Below are 16,734 nucleotides of genomic sequence, written 5' to 3'. Positions count from 1 at the left end.
TTTTAAGGCAGCTAAAGCAAATGCATATTATAATTCCAACAGCAAGTAACACGATACATATGCGCAAAATTTCTATAATTAAACTGTTAAACCAAGCGGGCAGATTACCAAAGAGCGAGGTGAGCAATCCATCAAAAAATCCCTGGTTTTGTTGTATTTGATTGGCGTGCTGTTCGAGCCATTGTAATTGCTTGTGGATGGACTTACTATGATCGGACAAGTTCATACAGCACATGCCTTCGAAATCCTCACAACCATGTCCCTGGGCCAGCAGTAAAAAATCAATTGCGGCTCTATTTTGCAATACCGCATGTCGTAGACTACTCTGATCTTCTAGCAGGGATTGCAAGACTTTTGTGGTAACACTGGCTTGCTTCTCTGCCCAGCATGTCAATTTCCCTAGCTGATTTAACGCTGCACCGGCGGCGGCACCGGGCACCAATAATGCCAGAAATACTCGCTCGGTGGTACTTGGGAGAGTGATTCGATCATCGCAGTTAGGAGGAAGACCCATAACACCTTGTTTGGGACGAGTTGTTGCCTTCTTCCACCACTATTGATCTGGAGCTAGCAATGTCAGCTGACCTAAGTAACATGGGCTGCCATAGACGTTACGAGGAATTCCTTGCCATGCCCTGTCACCACAGATTAAAAACACGTCAGGAGGCAAGGCTTTAGGTGTAGCATTATTCCACAAGGGAGAACCACCTTCCATCCCGTAGGCACCCAGACTTTGGAGGCTTCTTTTGTTCGTATCATTGGTACCACAGAAGGTGACAGCTCTAGAGTGGCCCTGATAGTCATAATAAGAAGCAACAGGAGTGACATTGGCCCACACTGACTGGTTGAAGAAATGGCGATGGTTAGGCCTAGCAATAGCAGGCCCTGCAAATACAAAACAAGTTTGAGTCCAGTTTTTGGTCGTGTTACCTATCCTCATCGACCCTAGCAAGTTCAACTCTTGAGGATCCCAGGGCAATGTGCGATTCAGACCTTGTATGAGTTTGGCACTGCAACTACTCACCTGAATCTCATTTGTACATCTGCCTGCACTATAATTAGCAAAATGAGCAACATTATAGCTAGGTACTCCTATTAGACAGGTGCGAAAAGGTTCTGTTGTGGAAGCAAGAGACAAACAGAATGCTGATTGGCCCGTTTTGTTCGCCCAGGTAACCCATAGATTTTGTCGGGGCTCAATGCGGTAAAGGGTTTCTTCGCCTACCATAATCTGACAACATGTAAACAGTACGGCTAACAGGGTAACCACTCGTTTTCCCGCCATTCCCTTCAAAGCTGATGTAAGCATCGCACTCTCGTCTTTCCCCCTCCGCTTTGGGGACGGTCCAAACAGCAGGCACTAACTTACTTTGGCTATATTAAAAGAACTACTTACCCTTACGGTTTTAGCTCTCTGGTTTGCTAACCTTACCCACTTCGAGCGGCTACAGAGATAAGCATCGCTCCCTTTTGTCTTGACCTTTGTAACAATTAAAGCGCGAGCTACGCTGCGCCCTATTAAAGGCACTGATCACACCGATGCTTCGCAAACGATATTCGCCGCCGCCGCTATGGTTAGCAAGTGTAACAATTACATAAAACCCGAGGCTTACAGATCTTACAAAACATCACAGGCGGTATCGGTGACAAGTACCTCCTGGTAACCACTCATATACTCTTCCCTCTATTCAGGTTATTTCTACTTGATTGCTCTGCTCGTGAGAGTCTGCTTGTTGCTCCTCGGCTAACTTGTCTTGCTGATTCAAAGCAGGCTTCACGGCTCGGCTAGGCACCCAGACTGGACCGCGATCTGTGGAAACACACATATAACCTCGACCGTTAAATATCACTGGTACGGGTCCAGCCCATTCTCCAGTAGTCGGGTCTCTATAGATCACTTTAAACCGCGGTAAAGTCGTTGCACTATTGAATTTTAAGTTCAGGTGGTGCACCACAACAGGCGGTGCCTCCTGATCACCCATAAGGCACAAATAGTTTAAAGTAAAAAGAACTCGATGCAACCTTGATTGCGCTTCTGTTTCAACTCCTCGCTGTTTATCTAAGTAGTCTTTCAGCACACGATGAGTGCGCTCTATGAGGCCTTGCCCTGTCGGAGAATGCGCAATTCCCGTGGTGTGCTTAATTCCCCACGTCAACAAGAATGATCTCAGCTTTTGACTGACATAGGCAGGTCCATTATCGGTCTTAATTTCTTCAGGGACCCCCAGCACTGCGAAACACAAAAGCAGATGTTTACAAACGTGTTGCGCTTTCTCCCCAGGTAAAGCAGTGGCCCATACCATTTTTGAAAAGGTGTCTATTGTGACATGCATGTACTTTTGGATTTACCCCTTGGCCTATACCTGGTCCTTGGTTTCCACACTTAGGACAGGCCTGTACAATATAACGAGCCTCATTCTCTGTCAGTCCAAATTGCCTTCGCAGACCTCTCGCATTTTGGTGGAAATTCTCATGACTCTGTCTGGCCTGCTGAAACTTGTCTACTGGAGGCATAGGGCATGCGGGACTGACTAAGTTGTCAGCAATCTGATTGCCGTGCCCTAGTCCCAGATCCCATTGGTGGCTACGTACATGAATGACACAACAAGGTACGGCCCGTTGAGACAGTACGGTCCGCAACTGGATAAACAGCTTGCCTAATCTAGGATTGACTGCCTCCCTAAGCGAGGCATCCGGTATTCGAGGCACTATCCCGGCTACATAAAGGGAGTCAGTTACAACATTTAAAGGCTCATTTAACCAATTAGTTAAAGCCCAGACCACGGCAGTCAACTCTAAAATTTGCAGCGAATCTCCATCCTGTCCTTGTATCGTATGATGACACCACTGGCCCCCTTCTTGCCAAACACAAACTGCCTTACGCAGCCTCCTGCCTGCATCTGTATACACTGCGATTCCTTCAGCCAGCGGCTTCTCCTGAACTCTGGATTTCTCAAGCCATAGATTATGCTTCAAGAACTGCCACAATCTCCCTTGCGGCTGTCGGGAATGTATCCTCCCACCATAGCCTAACAGAGCTTCCTGTATGGGTAGAGCATGCCTCAACCACCATTCCAAATCTGCTGCTTTGACCGGTATACTGATGTCCTGCGGCTCTTCCCCTGCTATTTCCACTATCCTCGTCCTACCTTTTCTGATTAGCTCTCCCACAGCTTCTGATCGTGTCTGTGTACTAGTCTTTGGCTGCACAATTAAAAACACCCATTCTAGTATGTAAAATGGATCATCGCCCCTAATAGGCTTGTCAGTGGCAAAATCAGGACTATTCAACGATGCTGTACAGGAATGAGTCTCCCCCTTCTTGTTTTGCCACTGACAAACAAGGGCATATGGTGACTCAGCAGGGTTACAAATAAGCAAGGAGACAGGTAGGGTTAGCAATCGCCTAGCAGTCCAGGCTGTTTGAAGCTTCTGTACGATGTGTTGCAAAGCTGCTTGCTGCGTCTGTGATAGGGTGACTGCTGTGCTGGGATGTGAGCCACGTAGTAGTAATGTCAATGGTGCAATGTCAGCATTGGAAATACCAGCACAGTTGCGCACCCACTGGATATCTCCAAGTAAAGTCTGTACATCAGTCAGTGTGCGCAAATTTGTCGCTAACTCCACCTTTTGTGGTTGGATCTTAGTGTCAGAGATGCGCCACCCCAAATACTTCCATGGTGCAGATCGCTGAACCTTTTCCGGGGCAATAACAAGGCCCTTGCTGGCTAAAACAGTACTCAGCTGTGTCAAGGAATCGTCATTGAATGCTTCCTGTTGACAGCAGAGGATGTCATCCATGTATTGATAAATGATTGTATTCGGCCATTGCTCCCTGAGTGGAGCTAAGGCCCAAGCCACATAAAGTTGACACAGCGTGGGTGAGTTTCTCATGCTTTGTGGCAAGACAACCCACTCATATCGCTCTGAAGGTGCTGCTTTGTTGGTTACCGGTATCGAAAAGGCAAACCGTTGAGTGTCTCGCAGATGTAAAGGTATAGTGAAAAAACAGTCTTTTAGGTCAACAATGATCACCTGCCAACCCGACGGAAGCATAGCAGGTGATGGCATTCCAGGTTGTACGGCTCCCATGGGTTGCGTCTGCTCATTAATCTTACATAGGTCATGTAAGAGGCGCCATTTGCCGCTCTTTTTCGGAATGACGAAAATGGGGGTATTCCATGGGCTGACTGAAGGCTTGATGTGGCCTGCAGCGAGTTGTTCTGCTACCAATTGCCTTGTTATTTGCAGTCGCTCTTCCGTCATGGGCCACTGGTCAACCCACACGGATTCGTTGGAAAGCCAGGTTAGCGGTGGGTTGGGCGACTGCTCACCAGTGCCCATAACTAAAAAGGGGTAGTAGTTAGTACAACTCCAATTTGACTCAAAACGTCGCAGCCAATTAGGGCTGAAAGAGTTTCGGGCAGCTGCATGACATAGACCTTTAAACTGACCTCCTGCCCTTCAGGAAAGGTTATTTGCACAGGGTATTGGCTCATCATGGGAGCAGAGTGTCCCCCCACACCTGCGATAGCCGTTGTGGGAACACTTAGTGGCCACTCTTCCGGCCAAACACCCATACTTACGATTGTGATGTCAGCTCCGGTGTCTAGCATGGCATAGATTTGTACTGATGCATTTTTCTGACTCAACACAACGCGCATATTAGGCCGATCGTCCATCTTCGTAGTGAAACAAACTGCAGGGTCTGTGGAATCAAGACTTCGGTTTTCACGGGAAGTCTTTGCTAAAGAATGGTTGACTGAGCTGCCTATCACTAGAACCTGCGCTATCTTACTGCCTTTTGGAACAAACAAAGGAGGACAAAGAGTATAAACCATAATATGAATCTGGTCCACATAGTTTACATCAATAACCTTAGGAACAATTAGTAGTCCCTTAACGCCGGCAGAAGAACGTCCCACTAAAAGACCTTTCATTCTGCCGTTTGAATTAATCCTTGGCCCGACTGCATTGCTAGGGATCTCATGTACGGTTGTGTCGTTAAGGACAACGTCTATTGTGGTCTCCAAGTCGATTCCCAAGCTGCCTCTGGTTGCGGCCTGAGGCTGTTGTGAAAAGCTCTTGCTTTGCTCGGAGGATTGATTTGTTTCCACACGCGGCCTCTGTCCGCGCTCCTCCTCTCGTTTCCCGAACATACTTTTGTGGCATGGGTATCCTTTTGACAGTTCTCACACCAGACGGCGCCATGGCAGCAACGTCTGACGTCCCCTTTGCCCCACACCGATAGCAAATATGGCGGACTGACGATTGCACCTGCAGAGGACTGTTTTGTTGCACTGCAGCTGCAAGTGGCTGGACAACTTCTCTGACCGCGCCTTGCACGGCAGCAGCGACCGTCGCCTGTTGCTTTTGTGCTCCAGCCCTCTCGACCCTGGACAGCATATCTTCAACTCCTGCCCCTCGCGGCAGACCTGCCAGAAGCTGTTTTGTAGTCTTACTGGCGTTGTCAAAGGCTAACACACGAAACATTTGCTGCTTGCTTTCCTCATTTAAATCTGGATGATTCATTAACGCATTATACAGCCGGTCGATGAAGTTGCTGTAAGTTTCAGTGGCTCCTTGCACTACAGTTCCGAAAGATGGAGCGGACGAACCAGGCAGTGCAAGGAAAGCTTCCAGGGCAAGACGTGCTGACAATTGAAGCACATGGGCGGGGAAGGTCAATTGCCGTTCCAGGCTAGCATAAATTCCTTGTCCGGTAAGTATGTCCACTGTTACTCCATGATAAGAATCTTGCTGGTCCTGATGTCGCATCGCCTCATCCATAGCCCGTTGTGCCCATGCTGCTCCCCACAACAAGAACTGAGTAGGGGTGAGTAACAATCGCATTAAACTTCAACAGTCATGTGGACACATCAGGTCAGTGGAGTAAATCCAGGTAACAATTTGTCGAGTGGCCTCAGACTTCACCCCATATTGTGTTATGGTGCTACGGGCCTATTGCAAAATCTTCCAGTCATGTGGTTCCCATTTGCTTTGTCCATTAACCTGTACCACAGGACAGGCTAAGGCTTGTGTACCTCCCATACATGTGGCAACGTTCCACTATCCATCTAGGATGGCATCTCTTATAACACTGCTCCAGCGGGCAGGTGTGATCGGTGCCGGAGGCCCAGCTAAACATTTCGGAGAGGAAGCCTCATTGTCCCGGTGGGGGGGGTTGGCAACGATTGACATATGCTGGAACTGCAAGCTCATGTCTTGAAGACTCTGCAAAACTGACTGCAAAAGATCACACGCTGTTTCTCCTTGCAATTCGCTCTGGCCGCCATCAGAGGGCGTCGGGAGTGGAGACACCTCACTGGAAGGTGGCAAGGGTGGATAGAGAGGAGGGGCCGATGTTGCAGGCCGCGCCCCAGGAGGGGCCGATGTCGTAAGCCGCACCCCTTCTCCCTCCCCCTCTGCGGGTGGTACTAGCCGCTCTTCCCCTCTTCCGGAAGACAGTCGCACTTCCACGCCCGACTCCTCCCCTCTCCCCAGGGGCGGTCGTACTACCGCATCCGGCTCGCATTTCAAGTTGATCTCTCTAGCGGCAACTTCTGGTGGGCCACCCCCCTCTGCGCCCAGACCGGAACCACCCTCCGCACTGACCCGAATCTCGGCAATTGTGTCACAAGTGATCCCAGCCATCCCTCTAACGGCAGGTAGCCCGAAAACCCGTGCTAATGTCCCAGGCTTAGGCGCGTGATCTTTCGCGGGTTCCAGAGCTAGCATCTGAGCTGCAGCACACGCCACCTCTCGTTCAGCTTTCATGGCTTTTAAGGTCTGTAATACTGTTCGCCAGAGCTCGCAGACGGCTTTTATCTCCTTTTCTTCCTTTTCCTCCCCCGTTATTGTGCTTTCCCACATTGTCTCTCCTAACTCTTGCCATTCCAAGATGGAAAACAGTAGTGGGGTATCCGCAAAGTGACCCCATCGCTGCCCCAGTTTAATCAACTTCATCAGTTGCTTTGCCGTTGCGTCTATTCCTCTCTTAGAGAGAATACCGACTAGCAACGTTGCCGCAGCATCCACCTCCATGCCTGCGACCACGGCCTCCACGTTAAAATTTAGCTGCGCCAGGCAGCCCCAGTGTGGCTCGAAAATTCCTGGGAGTCGGCCGTCCGTGTCTGCCCTGCGCGTCTGCACCCAGGCAGGACCCTCCCAGCCGTTGTTCCCACGCCCCCTCTCTAGCTGCTCACTGCAGACTCAGGGACTTCTGCAGGGAAACCATCCATCCGCTGCTACCAAATGTTGGCGTGGGTTACGGATCCGTTGTAACGATGTGACCCCAATATGAGTATGATTGTTCACCTTTATTAGTCAGCAAAAACAAGGTTTATATAGCAAAGCAATTACAGCATCTGATTAGTCAAACCCCCAATCCATATATAGGCAAAACTACTGCAACTCGTTGTGATTGGTGCAGAGCTGCATCTCGATGTGAAAACAGTACTGTGGCAGGAAACGACAGCGTGGCAGGAAGGAAGTGACAGTGTGGCAGGAAACTGTGACGTTCCCCCTGCTCCAGTGTCCCGAGCTCGTCGCTCTGCCTTCCCAGCAGGGTTCCGTGTCAGCCGCTCCCAAGGCTCACTTCCGGATCGGAACCTGGGTTGCTCAACGCACCAAGCTATGTCCCCTCTCGTCCAGCCAGGACTCCACAACCCACCAAGTACATCCAGGCCCTTGAGCGAAAACAATCCCACGAATGGGTTTGTCTTTGCCCAAAGCAGGAATAAGCCAGACAGTTTTCCCCAACATGTTCCTTTCATGCACCACAGGGACTTTATCCCCTTCTACGGTATGTAAAAGGTCTGACTGAGCAGGGCCAGGTCGATTGATTGATCCCCTGGTGCTAACTAACCAGGTGGCTTCTGCCAAATGTTTATCCCAGTATTTGAAAGTTCCACCTCCCATTGCTTTTAGGGTAGTTTTTAACAATCCATTATATCGTTCGATCTTCCCAGAGGCTGGTGTATGATAGGGGATGTGATATAGCCACTCAATGCCACGTTCTTTAGCCCAGTTGTTTATGAGGGTGTTTTCAAAATGAGTGCCATTGTCCAACTCAGTTCTTTCTGGAGTACCATGTCACCCCAGAACTTGCTTTTCAAGGCCCAGGATAGTGTTCTGGGCAGTGGCATGAGGCATGGGATACATTTCCAGCCATCCGGTGGTTGCTTCCACCATTGTAAGCACATAGCATTTACCCTGGCAGGTTTGAGGGAGTGTGATATAGTCAATCTGCCAGGCCTCCACATATTTGTATTTCAACCTCTACCCCCGTACCACAAAGGCTTTAACCGTTTGGCTTGCTTGATTGCAGCACATGTTTCACAATTGTGGATAACCTGTGCAATAGTGTCCATGGTTAAATCCACCCCTCAGTCGCGAGCCCATCTGTATGTTGCATCTCTTCCTTGATGACCTGAAGCATCATGGGCCCACCAAGCTAGAAACAGTTCACCTTTGTGTTGCCAGTCCAAATCCACCTCAGCCACTTTAATCTTAGCAGCCTGATCCGCCTGCTGATTGTTTAGATGTTCCTCAGTGGACCGACTCTTAGGGACATGAGCATCCACATGATGCACTTTAACAGGCAAGTTCTCTAGCAGGGCAGCAATATCTTGCCACAATGGGGCAGCCCAGATGGGCTTGCCTCTGCATTGCCAGTTCCTCCACTTCCACTGTTTTAACCACCCCCAAAAGGCATTGGCCACCATCCATGAGTCAGTATAAAGTACTGCCCACTTTTCCCGTTCAGCGATGGCTAAGGCCAGCTGTATGGCTCTTACCTCTGCAAACTGACTTGACTCACCTTGTCCCTCATCAGCCTCTATCATTTGTCCTATAGGTCTCCCTACTGCCGCTTCCCACTTATCATGTTGTGCTACAAGGCGGCAGGATCCGTCAGTGAACAGGGTATACTGCTTTTCGTTCTCCAGTACTTCATTATATGGTGGGGCTCCTTCAGCACACGTCACCTCCTCTTCTTCTGGTGACACTGTGAAATTCTTACCTTCTGGCCAGTCCATGATTACTTCTAAGATTCCTGGGTGATTGGAGTTACCTATTCGAGCCCGTTATGTGATTAGTGTAGTCCATTTACTCCAGGTAGCATCGGTTGTATGGTGAGTAGCAGCAACCTTTCCCTTGAACATCCAGCCAAGTACTGGCAGTCGGGGTGCTAGGAGGAGCTGTGCTTCAATACCGATCACCTCTGAAGCAGCTCAGACTCCTTCATATGCTGCCAATATTTATTTTTCAGTTGGAGTATAGTTGGCCTCAGAGCCTTTATATCCTCGGCTCCAAAAACCTAAGGGTCAACCCCGAGTCTCCTCTGGTGCTTTTTGCCAGAGGCTCCAGGTAGGGCCATTGTCTCCAGCTGTGGTGTAGAGCACATTTTTGATATCTTTTCCTGACTGGACTGGTCCAAGGGCTACTGCATGCGCAATCTCTCGTTTAATTTGTTCAATGGCCTGTCATTGTTCAGGGCCCCATTGAAAATCATTCTTTTTACGAGTCACTCGATAGAGAGGGCTCACTATGTGACTATAATCTGGAATGTGCATTCTCCAAAAACCTATAACACCTAAGAAGGCTCGTGTTTCCTTTTTGTTAGTTGGTGGAGACATTGCTGTTATTTTGTTAATCACTTCTACTGGGATCTGGCGACACCCATCTTGCCATTTAATTCCTAAAAACTGGATCTCTTGTGCAGGTCCCTTGACCTTACTTCTTTTTATGGCAAAACCAGCTTTCAAAAGGATCTAAATTATTTTCTCACCTTTCTCAAAGACTTCTGCTGCTGTGTCACCCCATACGATGATGTCATCAATGTACTGCAACTGTTCTGGAGCTTTACCCTATTCCAAGGCAGTATGAATCAGTCCATGGCAGATGGTGGGGCTGTGTTTCCACCCCTGGGGTAATCAATTCCAGGTGTACTGGATACCCCTCCAGGTAAAAGCAAACTATGGCCTGCACTCTGCTGCTAAAAGAATAGAGAAAAAAGCATTAGCAATGTCAGTGATGGCATACCGCTTGGCTGCCTTCGACTCCATTTCATATTGAAGTTCAAGCATGTCCGGTACGGAAGCACTTAATGGCGGTGTAATTTCGCTTAGGCTACAATAGTCTACTGTCAGTGTCCATTCTCCATCAGGCTTTCGCACTGGCCATATTGGACTGTTAAAGGGTGAACAAGTATTGCTGATCACTCCATGGTTCTGTAGTTGTCAAATCAGTTTTTGAATGGGGATCAGGGAGTCTCGGTTGGTGAGATATTGTCGTCGGTGCACTGTTGTGGTAGCAGTTGGCACCTGTTGTTCTTCGACCTTAAGCAGCCCTTCAACAGAAGGGTCCTCCGAGAGGCCAGGCAAGGTAGACAGCTGTTTAATGTCCTCAGTCTCTACAGCTGCTATACCAAAGGCCCACCAATACCCTTTTGGGTCCTTAAAATACCCTCTCTTGAGGTAGTCTATACCAAGGATGCACAGAGCATCTGGGCCAGTTACTATAGGGTGCTTTTCCCATTCATTTCCAGTTAGGCTCACTTCGGCCTCTAATACTTATAATTCTTGAGATCCCTCCATCACTCCACAAATACTGATTGATTCTGCTCCTTTATGATTCGATAGCATTATAGTACACTGTGCGCCAGTGCCTACCAAAGCTTTATACTCACGTGGTTCTGACGTACCAGGCCATCGAATCCACACAGTCCAATAAACTCAGTTGTCCCTCTCCTCCTCCTCGCTAGAGGCAGGGCCCCTCTAATACCTTTTATTCGAGTCTGTTAGGGAGGAACAGGAATTCCACCTACCCTATCTGGACAACTGCCCACTGGAAACCCGAGTAACTTTTCTTTTGGGCACTTTCATTTTTAACTCACCTGCTCGTTCCTCTAGGTCAGCAGTAGGTTTTCCATCCCGTTTCCTCATATCTTCCCCCTGGTCATGCAGGAAAAACCACAAGTTACCCCGTGACGTGTTCTGTTTCCCTCGAGCTGATCCCAAAAAAGGGCGTCTTCTCCTAACGGCTCCGACACAGGCTCCTGTACATTGAAAGTCGAGTTTGTCAAGTATTTTTTGTAACAAGTTCTCATTTTTCTCAACTGCCATAGTTATTTTTTCCACTGCTGAGACACAGGCCTGTAGGGGGGAAGAGACACTGTCTTCTAACCGTCGCAATTTGTTGGCCACTTCACCCACAGTTGCTTCCTCATCCTCTTGTAGTAAGTTAATTACTGCCAATAAATGGACATATGTCAATGGTGCACATTGCACAACCTTCTGCAATAAAGGTTGGGTGCATGGCACTTGGTCAGGATTTACAATTGTCTATGAGTCACTGTGAATTATCTCTCACACAGCTAATTCTCTCAGATACTTAATGCCTTTCTCCATGGTGGTCCATTTGCTTAGGCGGCAAATTATATCGCTCTTATAGGGATACTTGCTCCTCACTGCCCATGAGATTCTCCTCCAGAGGCTTTGATTTTCTGCCTTTTGCCCAATCACCTTATCAATGCCACCCTCTCTGGCCAGAGATCCTAACTGCCGTCTAAGTCAAAACTATCAATCAGTCAGCCCCGTTATCCCACCATCGAACCAATCAGGTGGTAAGTGACTCACCTCCATGACGGCTAAAATCTTTCTTTATATCTTGCAACTCCTCCAGGGATAAGGAGCAGATAATTATCTTTGGTTCTGTCGATGATGGTGATGTGCCATCTCCCTGATCTGGTTTTCCCTTGTATTCCCTCTTGGCTGCAGGGGCGACCGATACCGCTGGCACCTCAGTAATCATGGTACCTGCTGTGGGGGTTTGAATGGCTGCAGAGGAAATCACTAAGGTTGGTGTAGCTGCAGTGCCAGTCATCAGGGTCGAAGTAGCTGCAGAGTCTGTTACCGGAGATGGAGTGGCTGCAGGGACTGTTACTGGAGGTGGAGTGGCTGCAGGGGGTGTTGTTGGAGGTGGAATGGCTACAGGGGCTCTTGTCACAGGTGGAATAGCTGCAGCATCTCTTACTGGAAGTAGAGTGGCTGTAGGGACTGTTACAGGAGGTGGAGTGGCTGCAGCGGCTGTAGCAGGAGCAGCATTATTGGTAGTGATTGCCATGGAGGCTGCAGTAGCTGTGGTGGGGGAGGAGGTTTTATTTGCACTCCTTGCATTGCGATACCTTAAAAAAACTAAATTAATTCCACAGCATTTACACCTGCACCAAGGTTTAATTGGACACATTCAGGAAAACCAAAAATAGAGCAAGGGTTTGATAGTCCCAAGCATATCCGAAATTCCCACACAGCTACTAGGGCTGTACAATAAAGTGGTACAGTCCTTTGGTTTGGATGTTAAGACTTTTTTTAGGGTCTTGAAGATCAAGAAGTGAAGCATTAATGAAAGCTTACTAGGTTTCTACATTTTTAGCTGAATAGATGAGTATCAATGTTCTGAACCAGTCAAAGTTTCTGTGCGAGCACTAGACCTAACTGCTCAGAGAATTGCATGATGGCCTTGAGATGAAAATAAATAAAACTGTCTGCCCTGGGTTAAGGAGGCAAGTAGAGAGATGTGGCTGGCCAAAGTGAGAGAAGAAATTCACCCCTTCTACCTGAGTTCAAGGCCCAAGCCCAGGACACCATGACCAAGGATCGGGGGGTTGTTTTGCAAGTGCTAGAACCGGAAACTAATTATCTGTTTATGAAATACATTTGCCCTAAGTAAGGGAAGGTGATACTCATCATCCCCTCTAGTCAGTTTGTGTGGATTTGTCATGTTTACCCTGCACTCAGTCACTCTGCTGTGGAAATGCTCCCTTGCCCCAAATATTTCTGCTCTGTCTTTTCATCCATTGAAGGTCACTGGAGACTCATTACATGCTGTGCAAATGCTGCAGATATGAAGAGAATTCACAGATGGAGAGGAAAAGTTATATTCCCAATGTTTTGTGAGATCATCAGTACTGTGGTCCTCATAGTTCTGAAAACCAAGAGCTGTAAGTCACTGTAAGAGGGTTGATCAACTGCTTTAGCATGAAGGTGGGCCAGTTATGCCCTAATTTTGACACTGGGGATAACTGCAGGAGGATAGGAAATTTTACTGAGAAGGAAATCCAGACCATGTGCTGTTTGGGAAAGATGTGTTACAAAGGGAAATGAGGCTAGATGACAAAGTTTCAAAATAAATTCAGTTGTAGGTAAGTATATCTGACACAAAAGCAATTCTGATAACAGAATCTGACATTTACATCCTCTGAAATGTCAATGTAATATATTTTATTGTTTTTCAACATAACATTTTCTCTGAGTGCCATTTTGAGCATGCACATTGATCTTCCCTACAGCACTCTAATGAAGTTACTTTGGTAATATTTTTCTCTCTGAATTTCCTATATTTTTAGTTCAAAAAACTGAATATGATATACTGTGGTGTTAAAGTGACCACAGAACACAGACCTGCAGATCAGACACTGCTCAGTAAGAGCAGGTAATTTCCATAGATGAAGAAAAAACGTAACAATTCTGAAGGAGAAATAAATATTGTAGCATTTTATGTATTCCAGCTATAATGTCCCATAAATGATTAAATGAAAAAGCTATTTTATAAAATGCATACAGAAAAGTTCTTTCCTTTGTTCTGTAACCACAGACAGGGCTAAACAACAAACTTTCCTCATAGGAAAATTTAAAATGAGGAAAAAAATATGGCATTTACCTTACCTTATGGAGGCCTCCATATCTCAGTACAGTGGTGGTATCCAGCATGCTTATCAGTATTCCCACTTGACTCTACATCTGTCTAGCTACTCAGGAGAATGATGCATCTGAAAAGGTTGGATAAGCCAAGGGAGCTCATGTGTTTTGCAATGTTCTTGAGAAAACTTACTGTAGAGAGAGGTAAACATGGGTTTGACACGGAATTGTCAATCCAATCTTCAAAAAGGGCAAGAAGGAGGACCCAGGGAACTACAGGCCGGTCAGCCTCAGCTCAATCCCGGGAAAGATGATGGAGCAGCTTATCCTGGAGGTCATCAAGAAGCAAGTGGAGGAAAAGAAGGTTATCAGGAGTAGTCAGCATGGATTCACCAAGGGGAAATCATGCCTGACCAATCTGATAGCTTTCTACGATGGCATGACTGGCTGGGTAGATGAGGGGAGAGCTGTGGATGTTGTCTACCTCGACTTCAGCAAGGCTTTTGACACTGTCTCCCATAATATCCTCCTAGGGAAGCTCAGGAAGTGTGGGCTGGATGAGTGGTCAGTGAGGTGGATTGAGAACTGGCTGAATGGCAGAACTCAGAGGGTTGTCATCAGCGGCACTGAGTCTAGTTGGAGGCCGGTAACTAGTGGTGTCCCCCAGGGGTCAGTACTGGGCCCAGTCTTGTTTAACTTCTTCATCAACGACCTGGATGAAGAGTTAGAATGTACCCTCAGCAAGTTTGCTGATGACACAAAACTGGGAGGAGTGGTGGATACACCAGAAGGCTGTGCTGCCATTCAGCGTGACCTGGACAGACTGGAAAGTTGTGCAGAGAGGAACCTGATGAGGTTCAACAAGGGCAAGTGCAGGGTCCTGCACCTGGGGAGGAACAACCCCATGCACCAGTACAGGCTTGGGGCGGACCTGCTGGAGAGCAGCTCTGCGGAGAGGGACCTGGGTGTCCTGGTGGATGACAGGTTAACCATGAGCCAGCAGTGTGCCCTGGCCGCCAAGAAAGCTAATGGGATCCTGCTGTGCATTAAGAGGAGTGTGGCCAGCAGGTCGAGGGAGGTTCTCCTTCCCCCTCTACTCTGCCCTAGTGAGGCTCCATCTGGAGTACTGTGTCCAGTTCTGGGCTCCCCACTTCAAGAAAGATGAAGAGCTACTGGAGAGAGTCCAGCGGAGGGCTACGAGGATGGTGAGGGGACTGGAACATCTCTCCTATGAAGAACGGCTGAGGGAGCTGGGCTTGTTCAGCCTGAAGAAGAGAAGGCTGTGAGGGGACCTAATAAATGCTTGTAAATATCTGAAGGGTGGGTGTCAGGAGGATGGGGCCAAGCTCTCTTCAGTGATGCCCAGCGACAGGACAAGGGGCAATGGGCATGAACTGAAGCATAGGAAGTTCCACCTGAACATGAGGAAGAACTTCTTCACTCTGAGGATGATGGAGCCCTGGAACAGGCTGCCCAGGGAGGCTGTGGATTCTCCTTCTCTGGAGATACTCAAGACCCGCCTGGACAAGTTCCTGTGCAGCCTACTGTAGGTGACCCTACTTCAGCAGGGGGGTTGGACTAGATGACCCACAGAGGTCCCTTCCAACCCCTACCATTCTGTGATTCTGTGATTCTTTTTTTTTCTTCCATCTCTTTGCATTAATTAAAAACATATTTGCATTAAATAAAAACATATAGTATGTTATTTGAACATCCTGAAATCTTTTTTTTTTCACTAGGAACACAGAAACATATTTGAAAGAGTTTGCTTTGGAGAACCTTATATGCAATAGGAATGCTTGAGAGGGCACAATATGAGGGTTAGTACTGGACAACAAATGTAGATGAAAAGAAATAAAACAGGTTTCTGATGGAAGAGATTGCAGCAGAAAATTCTTTCTGAACAAGTTCGTACAGTTGCAATACAAAAATTAGCGTCTTTGGTATCTATGAGAGTAATCTATGAAAAAAATCTCACCAAGGCAAAATTAGCAATGAATATAGCGAGTAAAACATTTTAAAATATGGATTAAAAAAGAGAAAAATATTTCTGTATTCTTTAAAGATCACATACTGTATAAGTAAAAATATATTCACAAACATCACTGAGTTTCAGAAGCCTGAGCTATTTTCTGTATTATTAGGTTACTGACCCATGGAGTGGTCAGAAGTAAAAGTTTGATTATTTGTTTTAAAAAGTCATCAAAAATATGACATTAGAGAAATTTGATTACTTCCATAACCAAGGTGATGGAATCAGTTAACCATAAACATGAACAGTGCTGCTATGTCCCTTGTACAGCCCTACCCACCTGGACATTAGGTCTGGGAACAGAGGGTCTAGTCTCTAGGTAACCATTAATGTTAAACAATAGTAGTGAAGGGGATTTTTAATAGAAACAGCTTTACCTAGTAGTTGCAGGTGCATTTATAGTACCTATTTATTGTGTAAACTAACTGAATCAGAGTGTCTTGCATCTCCATACAAAGGGGTTAGTTTTTGATAGGGGCTGGAAGTCGCCTAGAACCGGTCAAGACGACCCCACTGTGTGGATGAGAGCCAGAAGAAAACTGAGTTTGCGCAGAAACTGTGATGAAGAGGATGAGCCTTCATCTTGGACCCCCGACGACCACCACTAGGAGGCACTGTGCAAGCGCAGCTGGGAGGAGTATATGGAAATGACTTCTTGGAACTGATTTGAATATAAAAGGGATAGGTTATGCATATGTATAGATGGATTAGGAAACCTAACGAATATGTATATTTTTGATCTATATAAACTACACGGAAAAGGTATAAGGTATGCACGTTTGGTGGAATTATCACCCATGCATCCAGCGCTGCAATAAAGAATGCCTGCCTTTCAACACTACATTGGTGTTACGAGGTTTTATTCCCAGATTTTCGGTGACACTTCCATTGTAACTAAGACCAGTTGGCAATGGCTTCCAAATCTTAATACTTCTAGTTTAATAACTGTGAGAATTGAATAGATCTTTGTAAATCAGTGAGTCCACCAGAATTTCTAGTGCA

General features: G+C 47.1%; 1 pseudogene; it reads right to left on the bottom strand.

Annotated features, from left to right (window-relative positions):
- Nucleotides 1–12,126, bottom strand: part of LOC142365478 (uncharacterized) — a 44,332-nt pseudogene extending 32,206 nt beyond the window's left edge.
- Nucleotides 12,127–16,734: the final 4,608 nt, after the last annotated feature.

The sequence above is a fragment of the Opisthocomus hoazin genome, chromosome W (genome assembly GCF_030867145.1).
Source record: "Opisthocomus hoazin isolate bOpiHoa1 chromosome W, bOpiHoa1.hap1, whole genome shotgun sequence".
Classification (NCBI taxonomy): Eukaryota; Metazoa; Chordata; class Aves; order Opisthocomiformes; family Opisthocomidae; genus Opisthocomus; species Opisthocomus hoazin.
The sequence above is the reverse complement of the archived record's forward strand: the minus strand, read 5'-3'. Positions and strand labels throughout refer to the sequence as shown.